This window comes from Girardinichthys multiradiatus, chromosome 20 (genome assembly GCF_021462225.1).
Source record: "Girardinichthys multiradiatus isolate DD_20200921_A chromosome 20, DD_fGirMul_XY1, whole genome shotgun sequence".
NCBI lineage: Eukaryota > Metazoa > Chordata > Actinopteri > Cyprinodontiformes > Goodeidae > Girardinichthys > Girardinichthys multiradiatus.
Window position 1 is genome coordinate 27,717,920 of NC_061812.1, and position 27,044 is coordinate 27,744,963.

The following is a 27,044-nucleotide window of genomic DNA, read 5'->3' on the forward strand; positions in this document are numbered from 1 at the left end:
ACTCTTTATTCTGGCAAAGTTTTCAAGATGATACTAAGATGATTTAGTGAATGTACTGATAATGAAAAATCCAGGGCAACACCAGTTCTCTGTCAGTCAGAACTGGAGATTCCCTGCCCAGTTTCCAGGTAAACTACCACTGGAGGTTGACTTTTTATTTACTACATACAGCTGACTGATACCTGAAACCATGTGTTTTAAACCATCATGTTTAATCAGTGTGGGACAATATTTACCCTGCACGAGCATAATTTATAGCCCTACTCGACTAAATAACCAAATAACAACCCTCCGCTATACTGCCTTTGGTCCCCCTGAGAAGATTGACTGAAACCAGTTTTCAGGTAATTACATAACCACATAATTTCCACAGCGCTGCTATTTATTGCTTATCCATGACTGGACCACATTGCAGCGACTGTCACTCAGTGACTGCAATCCATTCCGTGCATGATGAATGTGCGGGCAGATTGACCTTAATTGCCTTTGAGTGTATCGTCATCCAGCAGTGTTCAACAAAATGTACTGAATGGGTTTAGTGGTCTGTGGTGAGATCTTTTCTTCCTGTTGCTCCTAATTATGCATGGTGGGGGCCGCAGAGCTGTGGAGGATGGACAGAAGCACACAAATCAAACTCTGGACTTGTGAGAGAAGCTACTTAGACTCAACTATAGATCGTATACAGTGCAATATAACTATTTGTTTATGTTAGTAAAGAACTGCCTTCAGAAATTCATAATCTACTTAAGAGAAACTTTCAGTTAAGCTGCACTGTTACATACTCGCCTGACCTCTGTGAAGTCACCATTGTTTCAGAATCCAAAGCTGTTCAGAGGGCTGTGCTACTTTGTGCACAATGCGGAACAGTGTGTGAACTTTGTTCAACGTAGGCTTGATGTTCTTTTCTGATGCTTTTAACCAATAACAGTTACTGTGACAAAATAATGCTTTGATTATAATGCACCGGTTAATTAAACATTTTGAGAATTGAGAACATCAGAATTTTTCCTTTCTGACCTTCTTTTCTAGTGTCAGTAATAACTTCACAAAAACAAAGAAAAAATGCCACTGACTGCTTTGGTTTAAGAACCACTAAAATGGCCTACTAAAGGATCCTCATGTGTTATGATTATTTAAAGTAAAATAGCATGAATTGCATTTTGAAAATACAATAAAAGGAGGAATATTAAGATTTGCATGTGTGGACTAAAATGATTTTAGAGTTGCTGTTTTATGTTCCGGGAGTTAGGTGTCAACAGTGTTGTGTAACACAATGCTCTGGTTAATTATAGAAATCTAAATACCAAAGGGAACATTGTTTTGTTCCTACAAGTGCTTTAATGATGAAAAGGTAAAAGTGAGTATTGTTTCTTTCTAGGAAAAGACACACCCAGCCTCCATTCATAGAAGACAAGAATTACTGATGTAGTTCCAAAAACAGTCTCTCTGCAGTTTGTTAAATTTCCAAGGAATCTAATCAAAATTTGAACAATTTTCCCCTTTTTCATGTGCATGAATAAAAAAAGTGATTTTACTGTTACATTTGGAAGTAAGTATGTGGCCTTTTAGACTGAGATCAATCCGTTTCAGAATATTGACATCCGAATTGTATAAAACGTATTTGAAAGTGCTCACCATCCCATCACAGCTGAGGATTAAAAAATGAAGAGGCAGCTAGGTAGAAATATTCACCGGTACGCAGTAAGTCCGATGACTTACAATAGGTCAGGAAAATTTCAGGGATAACAGAATGTGTTTATGTAATCCCTTATTACGGTGTAACCCTATGTTAATAATGCTCCGTTTTTTTTTACTGTATTCAAGGATATGAGCAACTTATTTAATGCACTTTGCTCAAAACAGCAATATGATGACTCAGTTGTAAAGATTTCTGATACTATCTGAGCCCTGAATTCTCTTAACAGGGTTCAGTTCATTTAGTTAAAGTATCTCTCCTCAGTACTTATTTTACTTGTGAAACAGACACCTGTGACGCCCAGTTTCTCTGGCAACCCTGTGTTGTGAATTGGTCTTAGCCGCCGAAGAGTACTCCAGGGAACCACACATGTATCATCTTTTAGACTGACAGACAGGTGAGGAAAGCTGAGACTCAAGGGAAAGAACAGAGGAGCCTGCAGCTGAAACTAAATAATCTCCTTTCAAATGTCTGTTCCTCTAGCCCTTTCTGCTTATTGGTCAAATGACGATGAAGAATACCAATATATATTTCAGTTTGATTCATACTGAAGTTTTATCGTGGCTAAAAACGTGTTGACGGGAATGTGTTTTGTTGCTTCAGTTGTTTGGTGACAAATTATATTGTTTTCAGATTATTGTGCAGTGTTGATAAACCTGGGGGCGACTGTGGCTCAGTGAGAAGAGTGGTTGTCTTGCAATCCAAGGGTTGTGGGTTTGACTCCAGCTTCTTCCTGCTGCATGTTGATGTGCCCCTGGGCAAGGCACTTAATCTCAAATTGCCTACCGATCTGCATATCGGTGGATGAATGTGTGCGCGTGAGTGCATACACACTATAACTGGTTGCAAATAAGTCAACAGGTAATATTCACATTTTCCTTTGTCTACTCCTGGTTTAGAGCCTAAGGGAAAGTGGTGGGCATGTTTTAATTCTAAAAAAGTAAATTATCTTTGTTAACTTATTGTAATTTAACATAGTGATATTCTGCTAAGGTAAAAAAAAATGTTTCTAAAAGGATTCACAGTCTGGAAATGGTTTTATGGACAGGATTTCTAGGTGCAGCCAAGGACCGGAGGGGGTCTGGTTTGGGGACCAGTGGGTTTTGTCTCTTCTTTTTGCAGATGACATGGTCCTGCTGGCCCTCTCTAGCCAAAATCTATAGCATGCGCTGGGGCGGTTCGCAGCCGAGTGTGAAGCGACTGGGATGAAGATCAACTCCTCCAAGTCCGAGGCCATGGTTCTCGACCAGAAAAGGATGGCTTGTTCTCCAGATTGGATGGGGGTTCCTGCCTTAAGTGGAGGAGTTCAACTATCTTGGGGTCTTGTTCACGAGTGAGGGGAGAATGGAGCGGGCGATCAACAGACGGATCGGTGTGGCTGCCACAGTAATGGGGACGCTGTGCCAGTCCATTGTAGTGAACAGAGAGCTGACCCGAAAAGCGAAGCTCTTGATTTTGGTCTACGTTCCTACCCTCACCTATGGCCATGAACTTCGGGTCATGACCGAAAGAACGAGATCCCGGATACAAGCGACTGAAATGAGCTTCCTCTGTAGGGTGGCCGGGCACTCCCTTAGAGATAGGGTGAGGAGCTCGGCATCCGGTAGGGGCTCGGAGTAGAGCAGCTGCTCCTCCACATCGAGAGGAGCCAGTTGAGGTGGCTCGGGCATCTATACCGGATGCCTCCTGGACGCCTTCCTCGGGAGTTGTTCCAGGCACGTCCCACCGGGAGGAGACCCAGGGGACGGCCCAGGACACGCTGGAGGGAATGTGTCTCTCGGCTGGCTCAGGAACGCCTTGGGCTCCCCCCGGAGGAGCTGGAAGAGGTGTCTGGGGAGAGGGAAGTCTGTGTGTCTCTACTGAGTCTGCTGCCCCCGCGACTCGGTTCTGGATGAAGTGGAAGACGATGATGACGACATCCAGTTTAATTTTAGAAGCAAAACTATGTCAAGGTGCCAAAGAACAAATATTACTGTACTCCAAAGTTACTTGAATTCACTGTTTTCTTAAAGAACAAGGAGGAATTAAAGGACTATCATGTCTGATCATTTTCACATGATGTTATCTTTTTATTGAAACCTTTATGGAATTGCTAGGGCCACATATTTTTTAAAGAAATACACATGTGCTTTATCCCATGTGCTTTTTTAGATTAATAATGTGATGTGACTGATGTCATTGTCAAGTCATGTTGATTCATTGTTGCCTCATTAGATCGCTGCAAAACAGGTTGTGTTAATGCAGAATGCAAAAAATGGTCAAGCATGAGCAAAATAATTAAGAGGTCAATGATGCTAAGGTGGCTAGGGTGACCCAATGAAATTCTGCTCAGGGCCTTGGGTTGGCTCCAATCACTAACAAGACAAGAATGGGTCACCACAAGTTAGGAAGCAGAATCTTTAACAATGTTCTTTTAGAATCCTTTTATAAACTTGAGGTACACTCAGTGGCCACATTATTAGGAACACCTTGTTATTACTGGGTTGGACCCCTTTGTGCCTTCAAAACTTCCTGTAATTCTTTGTGGCACAGATTGAGCAAGGTCTTGGAAACATTTATCAAAGATTTTTGTCCATATTGACATGAATCTCCTTTTCCACCACATCCTAAAGAAGTTCTGTTGGGTTAAGGTCTGGTGACTGTGGAGGACATTGGAGCACAGTCATGTTATTGCCATGTTCAAGAAGCCAGTTTGAGCTTTGTGACATAATGCACAACAGCATGGTCATAATAGAAATATCACACAACACTTTTAAAAACATAAATTTAAAAAAGAGAAATTTATGAAGAAGTAGAATCTATACACAGGTAGGTCTGTATTATTTAAATCATTCTCAAATAATAAGGGTCCCAAAGTGTATCAAGGGAATATCTCCCAGACCATTACACTAACACCATCAACCTGAATTGCTGACAAATGGCACAATTGATGTATACTTTTATGTTGTTTACATCAAATTCTCACCATATAATCTGAATGTTGCAGCTTAAATATAGAATCATCGGACCAGGCAACATTTTTTCAATCTAATATTGTCCAACTTTGGTCAACTGCGTGAATTGTAATCTTCATTTTCTGTACCTAGCTGACAGGAGTCGACCCCGGCGGGATATTTTGTTACTGTGGCACATTGCTTCAGGGTTGCACATAATGCACATCCAGAGATGGTATTCTGTATATCTGGTTGTAAATGAGATTATTTGAGTTACTGTTGACTTTCTACCTTAAACCAGCCTGTCCATTCTCCTCTGGCCTCTGACATCAACACGGCACCACCGTTAACACAAGCAGTCTTTTTTAGACAATTCTCTGTAAACTTGGCAGATGGTTGTGCATGCAAACTTTCAGTAAATCAGCAGTTTCTAAAATACCAGCTTATCTGGCACCAACAACCATGCCATGTTTAAAGTCACTGAAATCCCCCTTTTCCCCAATTTCGATGCTCGACTTGAACTTCAGCAAGACCCAGTGTTCTGCATGTTTAAGATGTGTCCCTGCTCCAACACAGCTGAATTTCCTCTTTGGTGTGTGTTGGGACCCACAGCCATGGATACAACATTAAACTCTGGTACAAACTTTTCTGGAACTTTCAAAATAAATGCATTAACCTTCTTCCGGCACAGCCAGGAAATGGGATAACTGGAGACTTCCTGTGACGCCACTACTCAAATAAAAGCACAGCTGTTGCTACATCCGCCCTCTTCCACACGGCCTTCGAAAGGGACTGGATAGGGGAGACAAGCGCGCTGATGTCTCTTTGCTGGCAAACAGACATAAACTCTTCAACTGGATCCAAGGATGTCATACGATCATCGATCATATGCAAAGATAAATATGAATGAAATACTGTCTGTGTAGCCGGTATTTTCATTCATGAACGGGGAAATTAAGGTGTAAGAGTTGCTTACTTTCTCTGTGAGGCCTGCAGATGCAAACTAACCCAGAGAAGTTCCCTACAGAGACGCGGTCTCTATGAAGCCGAGCGGAACGGTCTCCCAGTCTGGAAGGAAGACAACAGAGACCCCATCACCGTGCAGTGGTGTTGGCGGACACAACGAGCCGTTTTTCATCCACAGCTGGAGGTTAGCGGGAAGCTAACCCTTTGTTCACCGTGTATACCTTCTTCAAACTTCATCGTCTTTTGGACAACATTCCTCACCACAGTTCATGAGGTTAGGTTTGGGCAGAATAACAGTTAAGATGAAATGATCTGAATGTTTTCATTTATGACGTTTGGTTTTGTTTGTGTGAAACTCGGCTATCTTAGTGCTAGCAGGCTATCTGCAGCACACGTGCCCTGTTTGTGTTCGTTGTATGTTTTTAAAGTTAAGACAAACTTTATTTAAAGGGTGATTTTAAACAGAACATTGATCATAACGCGCCGTCCGCGCTTATGCATTTTAACCCTTTTATTAACCTGTTATGGCTTGCAAGATATTGGACCCCAGAATGCAGACGAGCAGGCATCGTGACAGTAAGTGCAAAAGATTTAATAACAAAAAACTCACTCACAGCAGGAGGCAGGAACAAAACAACTAACAGGCAGAATGAGCAAAAAACAAGACATGATCTGAGAACAAGACATGAGCATGAGAAATGTTTCCGCGATGACTAACTGAACAGGTGTGTATATATGGAGCATGGTACAGGTGGAAAACAAAACTGATTAACATGGTACAGGTGAACCGAATAAACTTAATTGACAGACAGAACAAAACGTGGCTGCGGCAAAATCAGAGACTCTAATATACAAACAAAACTTGACAAAACATGAACAAGACTAAAACATGACCAGAAAAATAATAAACACAAGCATGATTCAAAACTTGAGCAGTGAAAAACATATAAGGAAAAAACCTGAAACCAAAAAACCCCAAATCATAACATAACCCTGGTATTTTAAAGGTATGTGTTGATTCTGGTGCTAAGCTATTAGCTTCTTTTGTTAGCTCAACTGCTAACCGGTAAGAACACGTGCTTGCTACTAAAGAGTATTTAACAGAAAGGTTGTTGGTTTTCAAGCTAGTGAATAATAGTCCCTAAACATCATTTACTAGATTTGATAACTAAGTAAACACAATTAAGCCCCATTTCTCCAGAAAGATTTGGCTCTTTTCCAAAATACTCCCTTAATATTTCTTCAAATATAATTTCAATAAATGAAGGCAGCTAATTAGACACCGTGGAGAAATTGTCATCCAGAAGGTTGGTTTTATTCAGCAGATCATTATTTAAAACATTATTTTATTAAAATAATATTTTATCTGATCTTGCATTGTGAAGGGTTGTCTAAACGTTTGCTGATTATTGCCTAAGTTAGTTCCAAAACTAACTTAACTTCATTTCCAGATTCTTCAAGATAATCCTTGGTTCTCAAACATAAACATTGCATGGTAATGTTGCATCACTCATTTGGTCATGGTTTCAATCATCTTTAATCAACTTGTTTATATTGTACATAACCCATTAGTCTTCGTTATTCTTTAATTCTGCTTGGTAGTTTAGTTGGATTGTTTTAGCATAGTAAAGAGTTTGTTAATTGAAATATGTTTGACTTTGAGTTGACTTATTTTTGTTAATAAATTCTTGTATTTTAAGAAATTGTGGTAATTTATTCCATGTGTGTGCAATAATGTCAGAGCTCGTCTCGCACCTTTCTATTTTGTCCTAATACCATCGCCTTACTGGACCGGTATTCACAGGACAACCCTTAACAGACCGAAATATTATTTGATAAAATATTAAAATATTATTAAATATTAAATAATCTCAGATTATTTAATATTTAAATAAATATTAAATAATCTGAGATTATTATTTAATAAATATTAAATAATCTCAGATTAATAATCACAACATGTGTCATCAAGTTCTGCAGAGGCCTCATAATAAACCATTCAGTTGAGTTAGGTTTGCTGAAGCAGGACACCAGCTCGTAAGGACTGGAGTTGGACACCCCTGATCTAGCTGCTTATATGTTTGTAATAATAATAATAAAGCATAGATTCAGATTTAGAAGTCAGCTGTACACCTGCTGTGGGAGGCGCAAGCCTCTTTCTCAGCATCACTCTACAATACTGATAGATGTTTATCTTAGACCTCAGGTTTGACAGGTCAAATGCCCCTTCAAACAAATAAAACCATCGTGGCTTGCAGAGAAGACATTTACATTCCTACACAGAATGTCTGCATAAATAGTTTGTGTAAGCTTTCTATTAAATTAGACTACATATAAAAGTTCTATACAGGAAACCACCTGATCTAATTTCTCTAAAGGTGCGTTTGAGTGTCCTCCTCAGCGAACCTGAGCTGGAGGATAGCGGAAAAAACCTGATCCCTGGAGCGGCGTTTCATCAAAACGCTCAGCCCGCTGATGACCTAAAAATGGGGCGAGCCTTGTCCGTCATGTGTGCGTAAACGGCGGCGGTGGCCCTGGCAGCTGTTTACGTTACCGATTGAATGTCAAAAATAATACACTGCACACTGCAGTTTTATTAAAGTAAGAGTTCGACTTCTGCGTGCACTTAAAGGGGTACTCATCCAATTCGTTAAATGAATGCACATATTATGCGTGATGTCCTCGCGCTTACATTCTGCCCTTAATTTCCCGTTCGTGCGCGACTTGAAATGCCCAAGATGCCACCGACTCTACATGAACAGACGGCCGCAATTCTCGAGAATCTTCGAGCTCAGCCTTCGTGACGGAACAGTCCGTTCCAAAACGATCACAAAGGCGCGTGCCAAGCGCTCCTGCGCGCGCCGGCTTCGCAACAGACCACCCAGACACTTTCAGCATCATCAGCTGTGCGCGCGGTAGGCGGACCCCGAGCACTCTCCACATCCCACTTTGGAGAAGATTACTAGAATAATTTACCGGGGAAACACATGTCAGTGAGGCTACGGGGAGGGAAGGCGCTCGGACGTGTCGCTGGACAGAAGAGACGAGACACGAAGGTCGAGACACAGCCGAGCTGCGAGGCGAGAGCTGCGTGGAGATATTTAGATTTGGACGAGGGCACCGTTACTTCCCTGGTAAGAGACCGCCGCTGAAAATGTTAACCTTGATGTAGGTGTATACTGTGTGAGACTAGTCAGTGTTTCATGACAGGAAATTCATTCAAAATGGAGCAAAAAGAGGCACTTTATGCATTATTATGTATGTAATATCCATCAACCTCCATTCAAGGCTAACCAGTTATCCATTCAAAGTAGAAGTCACACCACGTTGCATAGCTATTTGAACAGTTGTGAACATGACTTGATCATGAATATTAATCTTTTAACCACACAGTATAGGCTTCAATCCTGGGGCTTGTCAGCAAATCTGCAGGAATGATTTTTTTCACAGTTATGTATTTATTTTACCCCAGAACTGGCCAAATAAGTAAAGAGTTTCAATACTGAGGTATTAGGGCCATTACAACACAAACCTCAGTCTATTTTAATGGAATATTAGGTGCTATATCAGCACAATGTTGCACATAATTATGAAGTCAAAGGCAAAGGTTGCATAGTTTTGTAGATTAAAAAAAAAATCTCAAAAGTCTAGTGCGCATATGTATTCAGCCCATTTACACTGTTACCCTTAAATAAAATCTGTTCCCACCACTTTTCTTCAGAGGTCACCTATTTCATACATTGTACATCTTTGTGTTGATTAATTCCAGTAAAAATCCAGCAGTTCTGCGAAGGCTTTAGATAGAGACTTGTTAGAGAACATTAGAGAAAAAACAGCCTTGTGAAGACCAAGGAACACATCAGAGAGGTCAGGGAGAAAGTTCTGGAAAGTTTTAAAGCAGGGTTAGGTTATACACAAATATCTCAAACTTTGAACATGTCTCACCATGTTTGAGCTATTATTGGTAAATGGAAAGAGAATGGCACAATTGCCAACATACCAAAAAATGAACGTCCACCTAAACTGGCAGGCAGGACAAGAGGAAAATTTATCAAAAAAGGAGCTAAGAGGACAAGGTTAACTCTGGATTAGCGGCAGAGATCCACAGCTCAGGTGGGAAATCTGTCAAAATGGCAACTATTAGACATGCACTCTACAAGTCTGTCATTGTGAGAGAGCTAAGAAGGAAAAAATATTAAAGAAAGCTACAAGAAGTCCCATCTTCCACAAGGCAGACACAACCTTACAATGTCCTTAAGTGGAATTTGGTCAGGTCACAAGAACAGTGCAGCAGTTCCAATGGAGGCAGCTTCTCCTAACTGGAGCTTTATCAGTGAAACTAAAATCCATGAAAATGTCTTACCGTGTTAGTTAATGACAGATTGAAAATTGATGGTCACTGGTGCTCTGTATCTAATTTGCTCTCAGCTCAAGCTATTTTGTAAATATTAGACAGCATATTCCGTCTTTGGATGTGCAAAGCTGGTAGAGACTTACCTCAAAAGATTTGCTGCTGTAACTGAAGCAAAGGTGTTGCCCTGTTTGAATGAATACAAATGCAGAAAAAATATGTATACATTTCCTTCCACTTTACAGTCATGCACTACATTGTGTTTGTCTACCACATAAAATCTCTATTTAAATACAATGAAATGTGGGGCTGTGATGTGACAAAATCTGAAAAAAAAAGAAGAAATTCAAGAGTTATGAATATTTTTGCGTGCCCTTGAAGTGGAGCAATAGTGATGGCAGACTTTTGGCATGGAGAGACCTGGAGGCTCTCCGTGGATTCTGCTCAGTAGAACGCCGCCTTCAATGGGTTTTTCAAATCAAATAAAAAACTCCTGTCTACTTTTCTATGTTTACCTGATATATGTCAGTCAGAATATCAGGTACAATATTAGAAAAAACAATTGGCAATGGTTTTTTTAAATAATCAGATGATTTGATTTGTGATTTGAGCACATTTTTCTCACTCTTCTTTCTTTTCCATCTTTACCTCATAAGATCTATGTTTGACATGAACAAAAAGGATACAATAAGTCCATCTAAATACACTGATAGCAACCAAAGCATAAATGCAGGTCCACCGAAATGTTATAACCTACACAATATTACATCTGAGCAGTCATTTGTGCTTACAATGTTGCGTACTTGGAGAAATCACAGATCAAGTTTTTCCTGGTCATCTGTCAGGACTGCATGTCATGTTTTAACTAATAAGGTTTCCACCGCTGGTTCACAGTGTGGTCACAGGTGCCATCTGCTCTTCATGTTTGGTTGGTGATCTTTAATAGCCAGTGGGAGGTATTTACACATATGTTCTGTCAAGTCCAAGTAGACATTAGGAGATAAATCCTTGCATAGAGCACAACATATGCAGACATATATTTGGATGTAAGGGTTTTCTCACAAGAAAACATGCATTAATATGCCTCACTGGTATGATGAAAGTGGTATGTTGAGATTTTCTTTTTAAACCATCCAGACCTAACTAGATATTCTAAGACATATGTAATAAATTACTTTATAAATATATACTGTTTCAGTAAGAGTGGGGCATACATTTCATATCAAGTTTGAATATTGATCAATTTATTTGTTTAAGTAGTACATTTTCCAGGCTGGATTGTTCAACTTTAATACTTTTTAATAAACGGGAATTATTGAGGGGAATTTATTGTGGGTGTTTTTTGAAATCCTCACAGGGTCCAAATAATACGTCAACCAATATTTCATTATGTCTCTTAGTTAGTTGCACATCGAGTGCACATTTTCTGCAGCCTTCAACAAGTTTCTGCTATTATTTCGGTGTGTTGTTTGACCACTCTTTGCACTATAAGTCGAGTACATTAAAATAATTTGGATTCAAGTCACAGATCCCACCCTGACGCTTGGTCCACAGATTTTCAATAAGGCTGAGATTGGAGATTTTGAAAGGTAATTTCTAAAACTTAATGCTAGCCTGCCTTTTGCATTCCAGAAACATTGTTTGGGGTCTTTTACCTGTTTGGCCAACCAGCTGTTTATCTAGCTGTTGATTTGAAGTGAACCTGTGGACTTTCTTCAACTTTCTATCCACTTTGTGCAATTGTGCAATGTGCCAGTACCTCTGACTACAGAGCAGACCCTCAGCCTGATACGACCACCATCATGCTTGGCAGGTATTACAGTGTTCTTAATTTAGAAAGCCCTTTCCAGTAAAATGTGGGAAGGATGTACAACATGATGAGTTCACTGCTGACTAAAATATGTGGAGTGACAGAGTTTTAGCAGTAGTTCAGGGCATGTATGGGCCTCTGAGGTTCTACACACTTTCCAGTGTTTGTTCTTCTCATGATAAGTGACTTTTCAAAGACTTGAGATCTACCTGGCTGGGGCAGGAAAATTTGTATCTGACCTGCTTGGCTTGCTTTAATTGAGTCACATGGTCCACGTGCAGCCAATCTCCTACCTTATCATTGAGTAAAATCACATTGTTCACAAATTCATAATCCCGCTGCTGCTATTGTAGCTGCAGATTTTTGATCTTCAATGAGTGAAACCTTAATTTGTCTAATTCATATTCTGGTTTTCTGCTTTCTTCTGATCTTGCTTAAACAAATCAGAATCAGAACGTTTTATTGAGAAGGATGCTTGTACACAGAACTCTTTTTTGCCTATTAAGGTGTCCACTTTAACCTAAGTAAAAAACAGAAGTAAAGTAAATAAATAACATTAGAATCAATTCACAATTTTTACAATGAAATGTTGCCCATGGTTACAGTGTGTGTCTAACAAAAGGCAGCTATCACTAGCTACCTTTAATTTCCCCCCCTTTCAATCAATATGTATTAACATAAACAATGCAAAGCAGACTCACAAAAGCAATTAGTTAATAACAGCCTTTAACACATATAAATGGGTTGTAACTGTGTACAACGTTGCAGTCATCAAAACAAGCAGAGTTTAACAGTGGGGAGAAGTTCTGGTCTGCTAGTTTTGAGGAATTGCAAAACTACGACTCCTTCTCCTGCCTTCTTTTCTTGAATATTTGAGTAGACAAAAAAACAGGGGTTTCTCTATGTTCTTGTCTGATTTGATTACAACCTCTTTTCCACATTCTGATGGTGCAATGGTATTGGTTAGCATCTGCGAGAATGAAAAGAAAACATGAAGGGATTTTTCTGCTCTTGTAGTTTTATTGAGGACAAAAAGGGACGTCCTGTCTTGAATTTGTTTGCATTTTGAAAGATGTAGAGAGGTAAACCTTTAAGATTTTATTTAATAACATCATTGTTTGGTGTTTTGTTTTTCTGGAAAACCACTCTGTGAAACATTTTATAATGAAACATTTTTAAGTTACGTGTAATATTTACACTGTGTGTACTGTGCTGTAAAAAAGCACTTTATCACATAGATTTCCTTTTTTATTTAACTGTGATTAATCAAATTTCTTCTGGAAAGCTAAATTGAAGTTCCACAAGCCACTCTCAGCCCTGATTACTGCCAGTTCTGCAGAATCAAGAAATCACTTAAATTTAACCTGTCTGCCAACATAAAATAGGCTAAAAGATTTAATAAAGCAGCACATTATCCCTTGATCTTAAGACATTCAAGAACACATGAGAAACAATGCTTTTGACATCTACAGTATTAGTCTGGAAAGGGTTACAAAGCCATTTACAACGCTTTGTGACTTCAGCGAACCACCCTATGAGCCATATATTTACAAATGGAGAAAGAATCTAACAGGAACAAACCTTCCTAGGAGCAGTTGGCTTACCACAATTACTCCAATAGTGCTAATTTACTCATCTAGGAGGCAACAAAAGAACCCAAAACAACATCTAAAGCAGTTCAGATCTCACTTACCTCAGTTAAGGTCAGAGTTCATGACAAGAACAAAAAGACTAGGCAAAAATGGGATCCCAAACCAAAACCACTGCTGAGCATACCAAACAACTGCCAAAAAACCCTTCAATGATACCCATAACATTCAGAAAAATATTCTGTGGAATTACGGGACTACATCTGATTTAAAAGTGATACAATTTTCATGAAAAAAACCCATCAAATACACAGTCAAACATGGCAGTGGTTGTGAGTTAGACCTGATTAGTTTTCAATAATGATATACAGCACAGACCAAAAGTTTGGACACACCTCATTCAAAGAGTTGTCTTTATTTTCGTGACTATGAATATTGTAGCTTCACACTGAAGGCATCAAAACTATGAATTAACACATGTGGAATTATATATTGAACATAAACGTGTAAAACAGCTGAAAATATGTCTTATATTCTAGGTTCTTCAAAGTAGCCACCTTTTGCTTTGATTACTGCTTCGCACACTCTTGGCATTCTGTTGATGAGCTTCAAGAGGTAGTCACCTGAAATGGTTTTCACTTCACAGGTGTGCCCTGTCAGGTTTAATAAGTGGGATTTCAAGCCTTATAAATGGGGTTGGGACCATCAGTTGTGTTGTGCAGGAGGTACAGTACACAGCTGATAGTCCTACTGAATAGACTGTTAGAATTTGTATTATGGCAAGAAAAAAGCAGCTAAGTAAAGAAAAACGAGTGGCCATCATTACTTTAAGAAATGAAGGTCAGTCAGTGCGAACAATTGGGAAAACTTTGAAAGTGTCCCCAAGTGCAGTCGCAAAAACCATCAAGCGCTACAAAGAAATTGGCTCACATGAGGACCGCCCCAAGAAAGGTAGACCAAGAGTCACCTCTGCTGCGGACGATAAATTCACCAGTCTCAGAAATCGCAGGTTAACAGCAGCTCAGATTAGAGAACAGGTCAATGCCACACAGAGTTCTAGCAGCAGACACATCTCTAGAACAACTGTTAAGAGGAGACTGTGTGAATCAGGCCTTCATGGTAAAATAGCTGCTAGGAAGCCACTGCTGAGGACAGACAACAAGCAGAAGAGACTTGTTTGAGCTAAAGAACACAAGGAATGGACATTAGACCAGTGGAAATCTGTGCTTTGGTCTGATGAGTCCAAGTTTGAGATCTTTGGTTCCAACCACCGTGTCTTTGTACGGCGCAGAAGAGGTGAACAGATGGACTCTACATGCCTGGTTCCCACTGTGAAGCATGGAGGAGGAGGTGTGATGGTGTGGGGGTGCTTTGCTGGTGACACTGTTGGGGATTTATTCAAAATTGAAGGCGTACTGAACCAGCATGGCTACCACAGCATCTTGCAGCGGCATGCTATTCCATCCGGTTTGCGTTTAGTTGGACCATCATTTATTTTTCAACAGGACAATGACCCCAAACACACCTCCAGGCTGTGTAAGGGCTATTTGACCAAGAAGGAGAATGATGGGGTGCTGCGCCAGATGACCTGGCCTCCACAGTTACCGGACCTGAACCCAATCAAGATGGTTTGGGGTGAGCTGGACCGTAGAGTGAAGTCAAAAGGGCCAACAAGTGCTAAGCATCTCTGGGAACTCCTTCAAGACTGTTGGAAAACCATTTCGGGTGACTACCTCTTGAAGCTCATCAACAGAATGCCAAGAGTGTGCAGAGCAGTAATCAAAGCAAAACGTGGCTACTTTGAAGAACCTAGAATATAAGACATATTTTCAGTTGTTTCACACTTTTTTGTTCAGTATATAATTCCACATGTGTTAATTCATAGTTTTGATGCCTTCAGTGTGAAGCTACAATATTCATAGTCATGAAAATAAAGAAAACTCTTTGAATGAGAAGGCGTGTCCAAACTTTTGGTCTATACTGTATTTGTTTTAACTAATGAAACCATGAATTCTTTTGTCTACCAGAATATCCTGCATGAGACCCTCTGGCCATCATTGTCAGACTCAAAGCACAAGCCCACTTGGGTTAAGTAGCTAGACAATGATCCATGGCACACCAGCCAGTCCACCTCTGAATGTCTTAAAAAATAAATGAAGGTTTTGGAGTTGCCTAGTCAAAATCTGGACTTAAATCCAATTGAGATGTTGCACCATTAGTGAATTACTAGGTTCACACTGGCTCTGTTCTGGGGACTCCTCTGGAACCTCTGGAGATCATTGTGGAAAGACAGATTCTTCATAAAATGAAGAACATTATGGAGAACCCTGAGCATCCTCTTCATGAGACTGTCCTACAACAACAGAGTGTCTTCAGTCAGAGGCTTCTTCAGATCTGCTGTAAGAGAGACCGCTACAGGAGATCCTTCCTGCCCACAGCCATCAGCATCTACAACGGCTCTTTCAAGAAACCTTCATAATGAACTACAACAACATTTAATTTCCCTTTGGGATTAATAAAGTATTTTTGAATTTTGAATTTGAATTTTTGAAAATGAAACTCTCTGACTCCTGGCATCTTGGTCTTGCCACATTTAAAATGATCAAGTTGTTCTGTGTGTATGTTTACGTCATTATGGGCAATATATTAACTTGAGCAAAACGACAAAAATCTGGTTAAGAGACGAGTTGAAAGAGGTGTCTCTTTAATGTAAGCAGGGACAAAAGAATCGGAGTTCCTGTCTATTAAACAGGCCATTCATGCTCAAAAACCCTATAAGTAGACTGAATAAGATCAGTTCTGCAAATAAGATAAGGTCACAAATCCTCCACAGTAATGTAAAAGGCTCATTTCCAGTAATCACAAATGCGTGATGGCTGATGCTGCTGGCAAGGTTGTCAGAACCAATTATTTGGTTTAGAAGGCAATAATTCAATTCAATTCAAAAATACTTTATTAATCCCAAAGGGAAATTAAATGTTGTTGTAGCTAATTTTATTCAGGTTTCTTCAGAGTTGTTGTAGATGCTGATGGCTGTATGCAGGAAGGATCTCCTGTAGCGTCTGTATTACAGCACATCTGAAGAAGCCTCTGACTGAAGATTCTCTGTTGTTGTACAACAGTCTCATGAAGAGAATGCTCAGGGTTCTCCATAATGTTCTTCATTTTATGAAGGATCCTTCTTTGCATAATCATCTCCAGAGCTTCTAGAGGAGTCCCCCACAGAGCCAGCCTTCGTTTTTAGCTTCTTGAGCTTTTTCAAGTTCCTGGCTCTGATGCTGCTACCCCAGCAGATGATGGCAGAAGAGATCACACTCTACACAACAGACTTATAGAAGACATGCAGCATCTTGCTGCAACACTGAATGACCTAAGCTTCCTCTGCTCTGTCCCTTCTTGTAGATGCCTTCACAGTTGCATCTCTGTTTTACAGTCTGTTTTACAGGTGAACACCAAGGTACAGTATTTATGCTCCTCCACCACCTCCACTTCTTCTCCCAAGATGGAAATACTGTTTGACCTATTCCTGTTTCTCTTGAAATCTACATCATTTTATTTGTTTTATTCATGTTCAGGATGAGATGATTGTTTCTACACCATGCTACCAGCAGTCCACCATCTCCCCGTACTTAGCTTCTTGTCCATCTCTGATACACCCCTTGACTGCAGAATCATCCGAGTATTTCTGCAGATGACAAGAGTCTGTCTTGTACTGGAAGTCTGAGGTGTACAGAGTGAACAGGAATGGTGATGCTCCTGTGATGCAGACTACCTGTTCTGTTTGTCAGGTAATCCTCAATTTAGTAGATTGCAAATCAGATTGAACTGTGTTAAATGCACTGGAGAAATCAAAGAACATGGTCCTCACAGTGTTACTGGCTTTGTCCAAATGACAGTGGGTTTTTGAAATAGGTGTATGATAGCATCTTCAACTCCAACTCCACAGCGATTAGTAAGCTGCAAAGGGTCCTGAAAGTTGCTTGTTTACTTACTCAGGTGGGCCAACAGGAGTCTCTCAAGATGTAGGATGTCAGGGCAACAGGTCCATATGCGTTGAGGACTGATGGGTAAGTTTTCCTTGGTAACGGAACAAGGCAGAAGATATTTCACAATACTGGAACCTCTCTTGGGTCAGGCTATGGTTGCAAAGGTGCTGCAGAATCCTATAGAGCTGCACTGCACAGGCCTTCAGGACTCTCGGGCTGACACCAGTCTCTTCAGCTCCCTCTTCACCTGACATCTAGAGACACACAGGTGGAAGGAGGATGCAACAGGATCATCAGCATCTTCTTTGATATTGAGCATCTCACCATTCTGGTGGGGATGGTGTTATCACCACAGAAGTTAATATAGTTGGTCACACACTCATGACTGAGTGTTTGACCATGTCTCCATGTAGTTGGCAAAGTGCATCTCGGTCTCTAGCCTCAAAGCAACCTTCCAGGGCTTCTTCAGCTTTCTGTGACCATCTTCTCAAGGTTCTCTTTATTACAGGTTGCCTTTAAACAAGGAGTTTATATTTGTAGCAGAGAAGAACAAGACTGTGATATGATATGCCTAGAGAAAGTCTTGCTTTAGAGATGTATGGGTCCTTGACATTTGCATAATCCAAACCCAACATTTTGTTTTCTCTGGTAAAGCAGCTGACAAACTGTTGCGACATTGGAATTGTAGCAGAGAGTGAGGCGTGATGAAATCCACCAGATATTACCACAAATGCATTGTGGTGCTGTGTCTGTAGCTTAGCAACAACTGAACTGATGACATCACATGCAGTGTTGGCAACAGCTGATGGAAGAATGTAAACCGTCGCCAAAATAACACTCATGAACTGTCTGGGCAAATAACATGGATGAAAACTCACTGCTAACAGTTCAATATCTGGGCTTCAGATTAACATGTCCTGGATGACACCATCTGTTGTTCACAAGCACTGCTAATCCATCTCCTTTGCGTTTGCTGCTCCTTTTTAAATCTCTGTTTGCCTCAATGGTCATAAAGCTTGTCAGAAAGACACTGGAGTCGGGGATATAATGGATTGCAGCCATGTCTCAGTAAAAGACATATTACTGCATTCCCGATACTCTGGCAGGGTCCTTGTAGGGCCTTTGAATTCATTCAAATTGTTTCCCAATGATCTCATATTGCCCATCATTATCAAAGGAAGAGATGATTTGAACTTCCTCCTTCTCTCTCTTCTCCTTGCTTCTGCTGTGTATCCACAGCGCCTCCTTTTTAATTCATCAGAGATTGGGGGTTGTAGTTCGGGTATTATTTGATCTTTTGAAATGTTAATCAGCTGGTCCCAGTGGTAAAAAAACCCCACTTTATGGCCATGGTTACGGATCATATTACGCATCACTTTATGAAAGACTAGTGGTATTTTTTAGGACATCCTAAAGCCTATAAACCATGAATTGCATCTTGAGAAAGCTCTTGTAACCTAAAAGCAGCTAGATGAAACATTTGGGGAAATTATTACACAGGAAGAAGAGAAATGTAAGATTCAGAGGGCGATTACAAAGAGTCTAAAACTTTTATTTTCTCTGAAATGTATTTACAGATAAAAATCTACAAATTGCTTTATAAAAGCAGGATGTAAAACTGTAAACATGATTAAATTAAGACCCTCGTGACTCATTCTCAGATAAGTGGAAGACAATGGATGGATGGATGGATGGATGGATAGACTATAACATGAATTAAAAGACAAAGAAAATAAATCATATAGATGCTTTTTTTTCCGTTTGTCCGTCCATCCATTAAATGGACTGCAACCTTGAAGCTTATCCTTGCAAGGTTGCAGGGCAGGGGGTTGAGTGCCTATCTCCAGTGCTCACTGGGCAAGAGGCGAGGTACACACTGGAGAGGTCGTCAGTCCATCACAGGGAAACACAGAGACACACAGGACATACAACCCCACACAGATACACACACCTAAGGGCAATTTAAAGAGATCAATTATCCTAACCCAACGTTAGTATTTCTTATGCTATATACTGTAAAGTGAATGAATACTGTATTACATGCAGTGTTCATTTAAAACGAAAACTCAGCAACCATTAAACTCTAGACACATTTTTGTGCAGCTGAAATGCCTTTTTTTCCTTTTTAACCTTTAGTTTTGAGGCACGTCAACATTGTGTTTGTGGGGCTTGATTGCATTTATGAGCACAGGTCTCCAGGGCAGATAAAAGAAAGTCTTAGCATTAAACAACCTCAAACAACCCAAACCGTGAAATTACTTACATTCTTGCATTCGTGGCTGGATATTTTGCCAAATTATTTTTGTTTGATTGTTAAGTCCTACATTGATCTGCTTACATTGGGTCCTAAGGATTTCTCTGTCAGTGGATTGGGATTTGGACCGCCGGGTTTCTGTGGCATGTGACATAATCAGCAGGACAATATCCACCGTGGTGGCCGCACACTGCTTGAGTTGTACTTCCAGCTCAATGAATGCATTCGTCTCCATGCTGCACTACTGTCTTCCACTTCCATCCCCATGTGACGAGGAGGAAGCAGGAGAGAATTGGACGGTGGAAACAAAAGGAAAAGTGTGGCACTTTGTTTTGAGCCACATGATTGAGGACAGACAGAGGTGGCATTGAAGAGTATGGTGGTGAGAAACAACTGTTTGGATGGTAGCTTTCAGTCCAATTTTTCTACTTCACACACTGAATGTCTGGATGCAGCTCCACCTGGTTTTGTCAGTCCTGTTGCTTTTGGACCCTTGATTCACTAAAACTTTGTTGGCTGAAGAAGGAATATATTCTTTTGCAAATTTTTAGGAATATTTTAAACAATTCTTGTCACTTAGTCATGACTGAAAATAGATTTGCTATAAATAATGTTCATTTAAAAATAGGGATGGGCAAAAATAAGTGTAAAAATGAGGGATGTCAAATATGCGATGAAAGAGTGTAAGAGTGAAACACCCATAAAATTACTTTTTAAAAATCTAGTTATCAATATTATCATCTTGTCCTTCCAGCGGAGGGGGACAGGAGTAATGACAGGATGGAGCACGAATTTTAATCAGAAAAAACTCATTGTTTCTTTTATTAATGTTACTATAATGGATTATTTAATTGCTAAAATACATACTGTTTTGATTAAAAAAATAGTCTTGAGACTTGTCCAGGCTCAACATATTCTTGAAATGTTCTTGTTTTAATCTAATGCATTTATAAGAAAAGTCTCATATTTCTTGAGAAAGAGAGAGAAAGAATAGTGTTTGGTCATACTACAACTGTCAAACTGTCTTTATCTTGCAGTGATAACTCTGGCATATGCCTTCTAGAGCTGAACCAAATTTGATTTAGCTTGGAGAACAGCATTAACCATGTCAGCATTAAGTTATTGCCCAGGCGTGAACTCATCCTCTTGTCTTTTTCACAGACAGAAAAAAGGTCTTGATCTCAGCCACAGAGCTGAGATTACATTCACATCAAGTAAACACTTTGTTCTCCATCAGAGATGGTTGTTGACACAGATGTGAGAGCACAGAAACATGTTAACCTGTCAAATGTTAGAGGCAGCTCCTAATCTTCTGAAGAACAACATGGCTCCCAATAGCCTTTTGCTTTGTATACTGCAAAGTCTGTGTTTCTCTGCTGAGTTGAACTGTTTTGTGCAAATATATGCCTGCACTTAGAGGTTCTCTGAAGAACAAAGAAAAAGACTAAAATTGTTTGTATTTTTATTGACTACTTATAGCAATAACTATCCAATGTGTGTGTAGCAAGGATTTAAAAGGTGTTTATTTGAGAATTTAGAAAATGACAGTGGTAGGTCTGGTTAATCATTCATTGAACAGGCAAAGAATAACCAAAAGCACAGTACAAGGGTAAAATTTAAGTAGTTAAACTACTTAAACACTACTTCACAGTCAAAGCACAATATAATTGGGCAATAAACTATTTCTGTTGCAAAACAAACCAGATGCTTGCATGAATAGAAGAAGAGCGTTGATATTGAAATAATTAACATGCTTTGCAATTTCGATGCTAAATCACATGGAGAACGAAGTTTTCATTGATAAGACCTTAAATCCTCATACATTATTAACACTGTCTGTGTGTTCGATCGGTGCATCTGTCACTTTTGACTATCTAGCTTCATGGACTAGTGTTTTATTGCCATGGGATGTGTGTGATCATTGCTGTTCATCTGTAAAAGAGCAAGATTTCATGTTGGAGAAATATTTTTTACATAAAAAATAAGAATCACGTTCACTGAAACAACAATTTACAGCATTGCTCCTGGTATAGCACTGTTTTCTCTTGGTGGCAATTTCAAATAAAGAATTTTTCCCAGTTATTTGGAACTACTGGATAACCAAGGAAGTATTTCTTAACCCAATAAAGGATTTTGAAATGACACTAATTACAACAAATACCAATAATTTAAAGGTATACACTAGAGTTCGGCCAATATTTCAGCTGGCTAATATTGTTATAAACATGTTGGCCAATATCATAGCAGACTTGAAAGGACAGGGCTCCGGTCTCTGTGTGCTGCCTGAATAATAGCTGTAGATTAGTGAGCAATAAGTTTCAACTAGCAGAAAGTAGCTCCAATGTTTTCATTTTGTGAGGGAGATATCTTTTTCACAGTCTGTTTGTGAGGGGGAGTAGATCAGCAGAAATGATACACATAAGGATCCTGAAATGTCTCCACCACCAAATCTATAGAGGCACAGAAGGAGAAAGATGTCTCTGCTTCAGCCCATTTCCGTCTATGACAAAGAAATCTGCGAAATATTGTTTTCAGGTCCATAGAAATTGGACATATGCAAAAAAAAAACAAACAAAACAAAGACCGCAAAAATCATAACTGCTGAATTAAATACAAATAATGGGCCTGGCAGTGAGTGGCACAGGTCTGAAAAAAATCTTAAAAATTTGCCTATAACGTGCAGCTGTACATAACTTAAAAATACCTTTGAATTAAAGATATTTACTGTAAAAAAAATTGTAATGTAATTTTGGCCATCTACAGGGTGATAAGACCTTTAATTAACAGGCGGCATTGGCCTTCTCTATAGAAAATCTCCTATAGGTCCAACTCTTGCACAGTTTCAGCTGGTTGTGTCCTCCGCATTATCTGCCTTTTTCTCTGTCATCTTACACTCACCCCTCACCTCAGATTGTAAAATTTGTCCAATTAGCTGTTTCCCAGGAAAATATATTGCTGTTTGTAAACTAATTAGTAAACTCAGTAAATCATGGCTATTTCTATTAGCTGAAGCAGGACAAGAAGAAAGTCTAACAACATTCTTTTTTTTCTTCTTTATTTTAACCCAAGTTTCAAAGTACAACCTTTTCCTAATTTTGTAGAAAGGCGCAACATTAACATATTTTGAGTGAAGGTAGTTGAATTTCATGTACTCCTTTCATTGCTTCTTGTCTGTTGTTAGCCCTGCGTCCTCAGCACAGCCTCTGTGCCTCTTTCTTCATTATGGTTTATAGACCTCAGCAGTACCAAGAACTCTGCTTGGATATATATGATGCTCCTTTAAACAGAGACCTCTCAAAAGAGAAGCACATGCAATTTTGCAAATGTGCACTTATATTTTGTGCATCCAGCTCGTATCTGTTGATACCCATCTTTTATATTGTACTGATACATGTTCAAGCTCCATAAAACAATTGCCCTTTCAATAATATATTTAGTTGAATCTAGTTGACAGGGAATGTACATGGATAATACTTTGTGGTAGTGATTTATGTATCTCACACATTCTATGATCCTGTATCTCTCTTCACTTTTTCTGTCCTTGCATATCTAATTGTGTTAGTCTGGTAGGTGATAAAGTCATGCGATCTACGCTTTCTTCATTATATCTACTCTCTGTTTATCTGCTCTGTTAAGATGTTACCTTGTGGGAAGAACTTGCCACCTCATGATGTGATTTGACCTAGATGTATACATATTTAAACAGTCCAGTGGAAATCTTTTTTTCTTGATCTATATCTTTTTTGTTTTTGTAAATGCAAGCTCATATTTGATAAAACTGAATATTTTACCACACTTTCTCTGGTCTAAGTTTATTTATTTAACATTTCTGACACCGATGAAGTCTGACGAGAACCTGGTCCACACATTACATTGTAGCCGGCCTGAAACGTCTTTGGGAAACGGGCTACATTCATGAAAGTTAGTTTTACATTAAATATGGTAGCTTTTGTCATGCATCTTAAACCAAAAATACTTCACTCTTTAGGCTTTTGTCACAAACTCAGCTTAAAAGACCGAGATTAAAGCAACCGTAACTCGGTTTTTGATTTTGTACATCTGATGAAAGCAGCAACACGTCATTCACCTGTATTTCAACTCTAAACTCTTCTCTGTAGGTATTTGCATAAAACATGTCCTGTCTGCATTGCTTTAAAGCTGGTTAAGCACCCTTATGAATACAGCTGCAGTTTTGCTCTTGTCTGCGGGGTGTCAGTGTTAGAGTTGAGCCGGAGTGACAAAAGTGTCGGGTGCTTCTAAAAATAAATCCCATTTTCAGTGAATCACCACCGTGCTGGTGTCCCCATGCAGGCAATTCACGAGACACTAAAGACAATTCATGCTGCCTCATGTATCACTCTTTCCTGGGTCGAATAACCTCTTCATGTGAAGATACGCCACCAGTCTGGCCAAGAGACAGAACAGCAAAATGTTTTTGTCATCAAAATCAATTACTCTTTCCCTGATGGCTCATTCATGATGAAGTAGGGAAATGACATCTTCTATATGAACAGTAAGGAAAAAGGCATTATTATTAAAACAAAATTAATTATAAATATTAAAGTCAAATTGTCAGGAGCATGTCATAGAATTTGACTCCAGAGAGTCCAAGGGCCGACTAAAATAACTGGTTTTGCCACCCTTGCAGCAACCGCCATGAAGTCTGTCTTAACTGTGAATGAATATTTTACATCTATATGCAGGAATTTAGAGTCACTCCTCTTTGCAGAATTCTTATAATTCTGACATACTGGGGGATTACTGAGACTAAAGAAACCCTAAGGGATGGTTTTCACAAACAAGCAAGTCTCCTGTACAAGCCCACAGTAAAAGTAACTATGATGTCCAACATGTTGTTTGCTTTCAGAGTCTTTTATGTATAAAGTCCAGGGTTATTGATAAAGTAATGAAATGTTCAGATGTCAGCTTACTGACAGATTTCCAGCTCTTACTCCGGACTGTATATGCATCAATAAATAGTTAATTTACCTTTTAAAAGCAACACAGTCGTGCATGTACATATCTGCCATCCAGTGCATTCTGCAGATCCATATATTCAGAAAGTCAGCATATGCTTTGGTTCTATAGGGATGGTCTTTTCCCCTGCCTTTCTTTGGTTGTGCCATTGCAGATGCTATCCTCCTTCAAATTTTGTCAGCTCAATGTTTTGCAGATTTTACTGTTCAAAGATCTCACTCTGAGCTGACAGCTTGATGTGATAACAAGATTCAAGAGAACATATGAAGCCTGCAGTGTTGGCAGCTGTTCGGATTGTAGAGTTGTTAGATTAGAGCTGGCTGAGCAGTAGTAGTAATAAAAACCAAAAAAGCTTGGAAAAAATAAAAAACCTCTAAGCAATCTTCACTAGTTTACCTCATAGCCTCAGTTTTTGGACTGATTTCACAAAACCACTCATCAACTCATTGGAGAAATTGTTGAATTGTGACTTTAAATAAAACTCATTAACAGTCACTGATAGAGGGTACCATTCAAATACAAAATACATTTAAGTGCAACATCAGGCTGAAATAACATCCTGAATGCTGTAAATCCTGATGTGTAAATTTCATGGCAGCCAAAAGGAATCCTTGAGACATGGTGTGTCTCACAGGCTAAAATATGCATCTCCCAGTCAGAAGTAAATCTGTTATTCTCCCCTGCTGGCTAATCACAGTGGAAGAGGAGGAGGAGAATGAGTGAGATAGGACAGCCCAGTAGGGAAACAGAGATGGTAAAGCAGTGCTTCATTATGCACGGTAACTAAACCAAAGCTCGTCTTAGGCTTACTTAAAAACCTGTATACTGTATTTTAGCCTGTCATTCAAAAAAATTATAAGAAATTTTACCTTTATAATGCATTTATACATTTTGTGTTCACATCTCAGCTAAAATAAATGCAGCTAAATCTGGATTATTTTCAAATTTTGTTTTATGCAAACAAAAGATTTACATTTGCCTTCTTAGACTTTCTTTATTGATTGATATTGATACCGAGATTTATTTTCTGCCTGTGGCTGATTGCGATGTCCTTTATGCAACAGCAACGCGTTTTCTCACCACTAAGCTGTCTATGTGATGTTTGCGTGCGTCTGTGTGGCATCATGCGTGTCATTGTCGCTGCTTAGCCTGGTGTGAGGAACCAGAGCACCACATCAGATGGTTGCTTGATCCACTCAGAGGATGATTACCACTTATTTTCAACAGCTGCTATTGTAATAATGTAGCACATGCAATAAACGCATGAGGCAAGGTCATGCTGAAGCTTTCCTCTCCCCTGCAGTTATTTTTAAGCAAGAGTGTACAAAATAATCTGAGCGTGTTTTAGTCCCGATTTTTCTGCGTCTGTGCGATGAACTAATCTAATCTGCTCTATCTTCCTAAATCTGAACCCCTATGCTAAAATTTCAGCTGGTGAACTTAATAACTGCCCATTATCAAAAATTGAGAAGTGAAATATTTAAAGCTGTATAAAATATGTTTTTGAGAGGGAAGATTTGTAAATATCTTTATGTTTTGTCTTTCATTGTTTTAGTACAGTAAATACAGAAGACTGACATGACATACTATAGTAGGTATAACATTGCTATGATCAAAAGCTTTAAAAAGACCTATAAAGATTCTCATAGAAATGGTTATTCTGACCTTTTTGAACACATTTAGATTATCTTCACTACACTTTAAAAGCAGTGGTTGCTCTGCATGTGAAATAAATATGCACAGTTTGAGAGTCTCAGAAAAGGAAGCTTTTACATCCACATACCTCTTGAAATGTCATCAAGCAGTGGCAGAGGAGGCGGTATTAGAGAGATAACCGACTACATTACATAACCTGCACACCCCTCCTCCACACACAAAAACACAAAGCCACACATTTAATTACAGTATCAAGCATTGAATAAACAAGGACCAATGCAAAAAAAAATATATTGTGGGAGTGAATCAACATGAGCAGGGTTCTTTGGCTAAAGTGTCACATCAGGAAACACAATGAGAGACACTGCCTGGCACCGTTTCCCTCCATGTGGGATGACGTCTCTGCAGAGCTGTTTACGTCAGAGCTATAAAGCTGAGGCACACACTCTGTGATGCTCTCAAGGAGAACTAGACTGAACCTAGCTTCTGATGTTGCTGTGAACGGATTCGTGTACTCCCTGCCGGGGTTTTACAATGTAGGACTATGTCTTAGGAGTTAAAATAAACATTGGGGTATGTCTTTGTCCATCTGGTCCATAGCAGTGGTATGTGTGTTAGCGTTCACTAGGTTAAATTTCTTTCATTTAAAAAAAGCACTTTGTTGGAACATTTTTATGAATACCAATAAACCTGAAGTGAGTGACTAAATATCATATGGTCAACTGAAGGATGTTACAGATTTGTGTTGTATTTTGTATCTAAAAGCATGAAAAACAAATAGAAAACTGTGTGTCTGCATTCTAAAATACAGAATTTGTTGAAATAA

General features: G+C 39.3%; 1 protein-coding gene across 4 annotated transcripts in view; it reads left to right on the forward strand.

The window, feature by feature from the left end:
- Positions 1-8,191: 8,191 nt before the first annotated feature.
- Positions 8,192-27,044, forward strand: part of LOC124856928 (sodium-coupled neutral amino acid transporter 3-like) — a 57,441-nt gene continuing 38,588 nt past the window's right edge. For 2 of the 4 annotated variants that reach the window (XM_047347895.1, XM_047347898.1), the window contains exon 1: positions 8,195-8,729. The gene's annotated coding sequence lies outside the window, so the exon portion shown is untranslated. Of the gene's footprint in view, positions 8,730-27,044 lie in introns of all 4 variants that reach the window. The other 2 variants (XM_047347896.1, XM_047347897.1) reach the window with 2 other exon arrangements.